Consider the following 7,637-nt stretch of genomic DNA (forward strand, 5'->3'; position numbering starts at 1 on the left):
CCTATGCATCAGTACTCCTGTATCTCTTGGGTAAATTCCTAGCAGTGCTACTGTTGGGTCATAGGGTAGGTCTATTTTTAATTTTTTGAGGAACCTCCACACTGTTTTCCAGAGTGGCTGCACCAGTTTGCATTCCCACCAACAGTGCAAGAGGGTTCCCGTTTCTCCACATCCTCTCCAGCATCTATAGTCTCCTGATTTGTTCATTTTGGCCACTCTGACTGGCGTGAGGTGATATCTGAGTGTGGTTTTGATTTGTATTTCCCTGATGAGGAGCGATGTTGAGCATCTTTTCATGTGCCTGTTGGCCATCCGGATGTCTTCCTTAGAGAAGTGTTTATTCATGTTTTCTGCCCATTTCTTCACTGGATTATTTGTTTTTTGGGTGTGGAGTTTGGTGAGCTCTTATAGATTTTGGATACCAGCCCTTTGTCCGATATGTCATTTGCAAATATCTTTTCCCATTCCCTCGGTTGCCTTTTAGTTTGTTGATTGTCTCCTTTGCTGTGCAGAAGCTTTTTATCTTCATGAGGTCCCAATAGTTCATTTTTGCTTTTAATTCCCTTGCCTTTGGGGATGTGTCAAGTAAGAAATTGCTACGGCTAAGGTCAGAGTGGTCTTTTCCTGCTTTCTCCTCTAGGGTTTTGATGGTTTCCTGTCTCACATTCAGGTCCTTTATCCATTTTGAGTTTATTTTTGTGAATGGTGTAAGAGAGCGGTCTAGTTTCAACCTTCTGCATGTTGCTGTCCAGTTCTCCCAGCACCATTTGTTAAAGAGACTGTATTTTTTCCATTGGATGTTCTTTCCTGCTTTGTCAAAGATTAGTTGGCCATACTTTTGCGGGTCTAGTTCTGGGGTTTCTATTTTATTCCATTGGTCTATGTGTCTGTTTTTGTGCCAATACCATGCTGTCTTGATGATTACAGCTTTGTAGTAGAGGCTAAAGTCTGGGATTGTGATGCCTTCTGCTTTGGTCTTCTTCTTCAAAATTACTTTGGCTATTCGGTCCACATGGCCCTGTTTAAATGCTACCTGTTCCAAGAAGCCTTCTTGGATTTCTCCAAACAAGTACTGGCTTTTCTTTTTGATCACCTTGACCCACTGGTTATTTTATGTTTTATTTTATTTTATTTTATTTTATTTTATTTTATTTTATTTTATTCTATTCTATTTATTTTATTTTATTTTATTTTATTTTATTTTATTCTATTCTATTCTATTCTATTCTATTCTATTTTATTTTATTTTATTTTATGTTTCCAAGCATTGAATACAATTCTGCCTTAATTAGAGGATTAAGAGATATAAACTTTTAAAAATAAGTAAGTCATGGGAATGAGAGGTAGAGCATAGGGAATATAGTCAATAATATTGTAATAACTTCATATGGTGACAGATGGGAACTGCTGAGCATTGTGGAGTGTCTAGAATTGCCAAATCACTATGTTGTATACTTGAAAGCCATATAACATCAAATGTCAACTACACTTTAATAAAAACATAAATAAAAACTATTTGTCTATATGTTCAGCTTTTAGATACCTTGAAGGAAATAATTGAGTCTTGTTCTGAAATTTAACAAGGATTTCTGATGTTTTCTGTTGATTTTTATCATTTGCCCTTTCAGTTAGCTGCTCTAACAAAGGCAAAAAGTTCCATTTTGTAACTCAGTCACTCTTGATATGATTTCCATCTCATACTCTCAGATTAGGGTGACCACAAGACCTTGAAACAGTAGGAGCAAATGTGAGCATCTTAGATAAACCAGTCGATATGGTCACTCTGTCTCACTTGGCTTTTCCTTTCAAAGGGATGAAAAGTAGGGCGCTACAAAGAGAAGGAGAAGGCGAGCTTCCGGGAGGTGTACTTGTCACTTTCATTACGTCTCAGAAGACAGACTGTAGTCCCAGAGGTGCACTTAACTGCCAGAGAAGCTGGGGGTAAATGTCCAGGTTCCATATTCCCAGTTAAACTCAGAGCTTATTAGTACAAGGAAGGAGGGGAGACTGGACATGGGGCAGAAAATAATCTCTACACAGACTGAATCTGAACATTTCCCTTTAAGTCAGACAGTTAGGTAACTCAAATTTCTCCCAACTTTTTCAAGCGCTTTCCTTTGGGAGACTGAGGAAATTGACTATTTTTCACTCTTGCATTTCATAAGTAGACCATCTCTTTTTCAAAACCATGTACCGAATAAGAATTTCTGAGAAAAGTGTTTTGAGCAAGTAGCTCAGGAAATGTAATATGTTTGTCTTTGGTATTTTTAGGATAGGCTTTGTTATGGGATTAGCCGAAAGATGATATTCAACGGGCTGTCCTGGTAAATAGAGTTGAGAGGAAACTGGTGAGGAAAACTTTTAATGAAACTCAGGGTTTTTATTTTTTATTTTTTATTTTTATTTTTATTTTTTGAAACTCAGGGTTTTATATCTAGGTAATACCAGCTCGGTTTTCCAGCTCTGCTCTGGTGAAGCTGAGGTTTCACGCTGGCATTACATGCAGTTGGGCTGTATCTTCAACTTCCTTCACTAATTAGCCACACCATCCAGTGGGCAAACCCAGTTGGGAGGAATTTCGCCATAGGCACCCTCTGTGTGCCCACAGCAGGAAAGGGTGGGCCAGCACATCTCCAAGAGATTTATTTTTTTAAGATTTCAGAGGAGGTGATGCCTCTTTTTAATCACTGGTAACCTCAAGATATCATCTCACATTTTTGAAAGGAATCTGTGAAATGCAACAGCTATTCCTTAAATTTGAATGTATACTTTGTCCTCTCTCTCTGCAACCCCCAATTTTGCTCTCAGTCATGGTTGCTAATATCCCCGCTGTCTTCAGCCTAGCTGCCCACTCTGTCAGTTACTGAAATATTGTTTATGCAGGACCGATTTATATTTTAGAGAGATGAAAAGCAGACTGCAAAGCAGACCCTTGCCAACTTGTTGTAATGCATTCCAGAGCAGAACACTTCAATATAATTTTTGAATGATTATTTATTATTTTGTGTTGATTGGGTAAAGGGTTTCTTGAATAATTGATTGATAAAAAAAATCATACTATGCCTGGAATAATTACCAGTGCTCCTTTATTTGTGTTTGAAGATGTCTAAGTATATATTCTGGAAAATATTAAACATAGAAAGGATAAATTGACATTGGTGAAGTATGACAAGCTTTTGTCATGTAACATGTGTCCTGGTCATTTATGTACAGAAGCATATTTTAATGTATTTTTCATCTTATTTTTTAACAACTTATTTGTTTCCAAATAACGTTTTACATTCGTCACTGTTTGAAACAACCTTATAAGAATGTAGGTAAGGCACAAAGGGTTTTATTCAGTGGCCTCTCTCTATGTCTTGGAAGAGACAAACAGTAACAAACATTTCTACTTTAGAGCACGTTGAGCTTTGTAGGGAAGAAAATGATGCTTAAAATTGGATTTTCTGCCTTTGATTTATTTCTCTTCCTTTTTTCCATCACGTAATGTGTTGTTTTCCTTTTGGTCTCCCTCTCTTTCATCATCTCCCCACCTCTCCCAATTTTCTCTCTGTCTCTGTCTTTCAGTTGAAGGATAGTTGACACAATGTTATACTAGTTTCAGGTGTACAACACAGTGATTTAACAAGTCTATGTTTATGCTGTGCTCACCACAAGCGTAGCTACCATCTGTCACCATACGACTCTCTTCCCGGTGCTTTACCTTTTATTCCCTGACTTCTTCATTCCATAACTGGAAGTCTGTATCTTTCATTCCCCCTCACCCATTTTGTCCATACCCCCAACCCACCTTCCCTCTGGAAACCAGCAGCTTGTTCTCTGTATTTATGGGTCTGTTTCTATTTTTTGTTTGTTCGTTTTTGGTTTTTAGATTCCACATATAAGCGAAACTATGTGGTATTTGTCTTTCTCTGTGGTGCATGGATGTTGTTGCAAATGGCAAGATTGCTTTCTTTTTTATGGCTGAGTAATACACACACACACACACACACACACACACACTAAATCTCACATCTTCCTTATCCATTCATCTAGACATGGACATTTGTGTTGTTTGCATATGTTGACTATTGTAAATGATGCTGTGGTAAACATAGGGGTGCCTACATCTTTTCTATTCTTTTTCTCTTTATTATGTTATGATTTTTTTTCCCTCCGTGATTCTCCCTGTCTGTACTTCATGTGGAACTTAGGGAAGTTAAAAGTTATTTCTCATTTTCAGCATTGATTATCTCAGAAAAGTATTACCTTACTCTCTAATGACTATTCCATACTTAGGATACGTAAAGTGTTGCTCAGTTTTAACTCAGACAGCATAACTAGAAAGTATCAGTGACTTTCCAGCTCTCCGACTTTCTCATTTTCTATTGATCTATTCTATTTTGTATTTTATAAAAAGAATAATATCAAAGATCATTATAAATATCCTTAAGAAAAAAGAAAAACAATAGCTAGAACCTTGTATTTCAGAATAATGGTTATTAATTCTGCTTTAGGCATAGTGGCCATTGTTCAGTTTGACCTCCATTAACTTGTTGAATAAATTCTATTAAAAAGTTACATACTTTTTATTATTTGACTGAAAACGCAGCTAACGTACATGCTATTTCAGACTAAACCTCCATTTTTCATTGAGTTTATACCAAATGGCAAAATGTGGACTCTCCTTTTTTCTGAACAGAATGAAAAAAAGAACTCCCCACCCCTGCTTTTTACAGTAAAGTTGTTTAAAAAATACTTAAAGGAATTTTAAAAACCTTCCTAAATAAAAAACATAGCACAAACATTTCAGAAACGAATTTTCAGTCTTATTGTTTGATGCAAGGTTTTCTGAGTGCTGTGTAATAATCACAGTGGTCCTGAGAAACTAAGCTGTGGTAAAGTCTTTGCGACTGCACTTTTTTACTGGCTGTTTAATATAATTACAGTAATTACTTTTATGTATACTGAAAAGTTTATATACTACAGAAAACAAGTGTCTTGTAATGTTCACTATTTGGCTTTTTGTTATTTTATATGACCTGTAAAACATCATCCTGTATTGCAATACCTATAGCAATGGTAGGCAAATCACCTTAGTATATAGTCTGTGGTATAATTTAGTGTCTAGGTTTGTTCAGGAATCAAGTGCATGATTAAGTAGTTATTACAGAAAATAAATTTATTTTTATTCTTCTGAAAATGTATAAATTGAACTTTATTTTAAATCTCCGATGGTCATTTGGGACAATTATAAACTCAGTAATATATGCTGCTATTAGAAAGAGTGAAACAAACTTACCATTTCATGTTTTCCCATCGAATGGTGTACATTGCTCTCTAATTATGCACTGTGTCCTTCCCTGAAATAAAGTGTGATGGGTGATAATGACACTGCTGTAAATAAATGAACAGCATAATGGTGAGCACGCCTGTTTTGAAGCTACGACTCATTTAGACTTAAAACTTGATTCTTTGTATGGATGTACATATATGTCCCAGTTACTGGCTAGCCAGTAGTCTTAGGTATGTAGATGTCCCAGAAAGTGGAAGTCCCATGATGCAGTAAATTTACTTGGTCAGGTATCTAAATGAACCCTCCTAAGTAAGGGATAGAAGAAATAGAGGGATGGGCTGCAAATAAAAGAGGACAAATTTTTAGGATTGACTGCATAGTAGCAGTGGACGCTTGGTAAGGTCCTAAGAATTTATTGCCTTTGCAACTGTAATAACTTACTTAGCTAGCTTCCCTGCCCACAGTGTGGTTCTTGCCAATACATTCTTCACACGGTTTTCATCCTCAGATGCAAACTGATCATAACACACTGTGACTTAGATTCCCTCATTGATCCATCTCACCCACGGGATAGTCTGTGCTCGCTGGTGTGCTGGGCAGGGCCCTCCACGTGTGGGCCTGGCCACCAGCACGGTCAGTTTCACTCTCCCTCACCTGTCCGCCAAGATGCCCTCATTGTCTAGATGTGCCAGGCTTTCCCTTGACCTTGAGCCTTTAATATGTCCTCCCCCACCTCGAACTGCATCCACTGATTTGCATCTTGCTCTTTTGTTTCTGGGCCCAGCTCAGTGTCAACATTTCTGGGAAGTCTTCCTTAATCCTACCCCCCCAAAATCTAGGAGCCTGGAGCTGCTACACTCTTCCAAATACTCTGGGCATAATGTTACTATGTCATTCATTTACTTACCTGTCTCACCACTAACCAGAGTGGGACTACATTTGTGTCATGGTTATCAGTCAAAATGGCTTTGAGATCCCAGTAGAATGGGTGTCTTATAGCATATCCATGGGGAGTTTTCTCTTCTTCTCGGTCTCTGAGATACTCTGGAAAGTGGGGGAATTCTCTATTCTTCTTAGTCTCTGAGGTATTCTGGAAAGTAGGGGCTAGTGTTCTCCTTACATTCCTCTCTGGTATTGAGGCAGGTTGGCAACCTTTTCTAGATTTACCCTTTCAGTTACTGCAAGAGGAAAATAAAAAGGTTATTTTTCTATGGATATAAATTATCTATACTATATAGAAGGCAATAACAGCTAAAGGATGGTCGGAGAAAACCTTCTCTTTAAAACAAAGGAAGAAGTAAACATATCAATGAGTAAATACATTAGGGATTCATAACATACTATATTGACTTGAACACTCATACCCTATCAGCAACCTATTCATTTCTGATTGGACTATACAAAATTATGTTGTTAGTTCTGGTGATATATCGAATGTTGGTTCATTTGTTTATTTAATTTATCACCCAGTTATTAGCTGCTTACCATGTGCCAAGAACTGTGCCAGGTACAGGTAGTGACTAAAACATGATCCCTGTTCTCAGAGAGGTGGTAGTTGGAGAAGAGAGAATTTTCATCTCCCTTCAAGAGGACTGGGATATAATTCAAACAGATCTGATAGTAATGGTTCTGAGAAGTATCTTGTTTCTTTTTTTTAAATGTAGAAGACATGTTTTGGTAGTATTTATTGAATAAATAAATTGGAAACTAAAATTTTCTAAATTGAAAACAAAACCGAAGATGGCCAATCTTGAGCAAACAATGTGGTATATTCATTTTCGTTGAATGATGGCAAAGCTGTGTTCTATTGATCAATGGAAATAATACCCTGAAACAGAGGAACTTCTACAGAAAAGAAATTTAAACTCCTTTTTCACTTGATTATTTGTTAATAGCTTCATATTTCACAGGTACCAGAGGATATTACTTTAGTGACATTCAATAAATCTAAGGCAGCAATAGAAATAATTAATAATCTATTCATAGAAATCATGATAAAATACTAGGAAAATGCAATCCGATTATGGTAGTAATAGAAAATAAAATGGCACAGTATGAAAACAGTGACAAATAAATAAATACTAATATATGCCCCTGTACTTGCCGTTTTTATTTTTAAATGGGTGAATCTTTTTAAAATGGCTAATTGCATTTAGTTTTAGAAAATTATATTTACAACATTTTACATTCTTGGTTTAAAATATTTGAGTTTCTGTTCACCAAATTTCACAGCAAGGAGGTTTTGTGACAAATTCTGCTCACTGTGCAGTTTCCAAATATTGAATGAGTTAGGATTTAGAAAGTAACCTTGAAAATTCTGGCCCTCACGCACATCAGCTTGTGGTGTTTTCCTTCCACTTGA

This window comes from Panthera onca, chromosome A1 (assembly GCF_046562875.1).
Source record: "Panthera onca isolate mPanOnc1 chromosome A1, mPanOnc1 haplotype 2, whole genome shotgun sequence".
NCBI lineage: Eukaryota > Metazoa > Chordata > Mammalia > Carnivora > Felidae > Panthera > Panthera onca.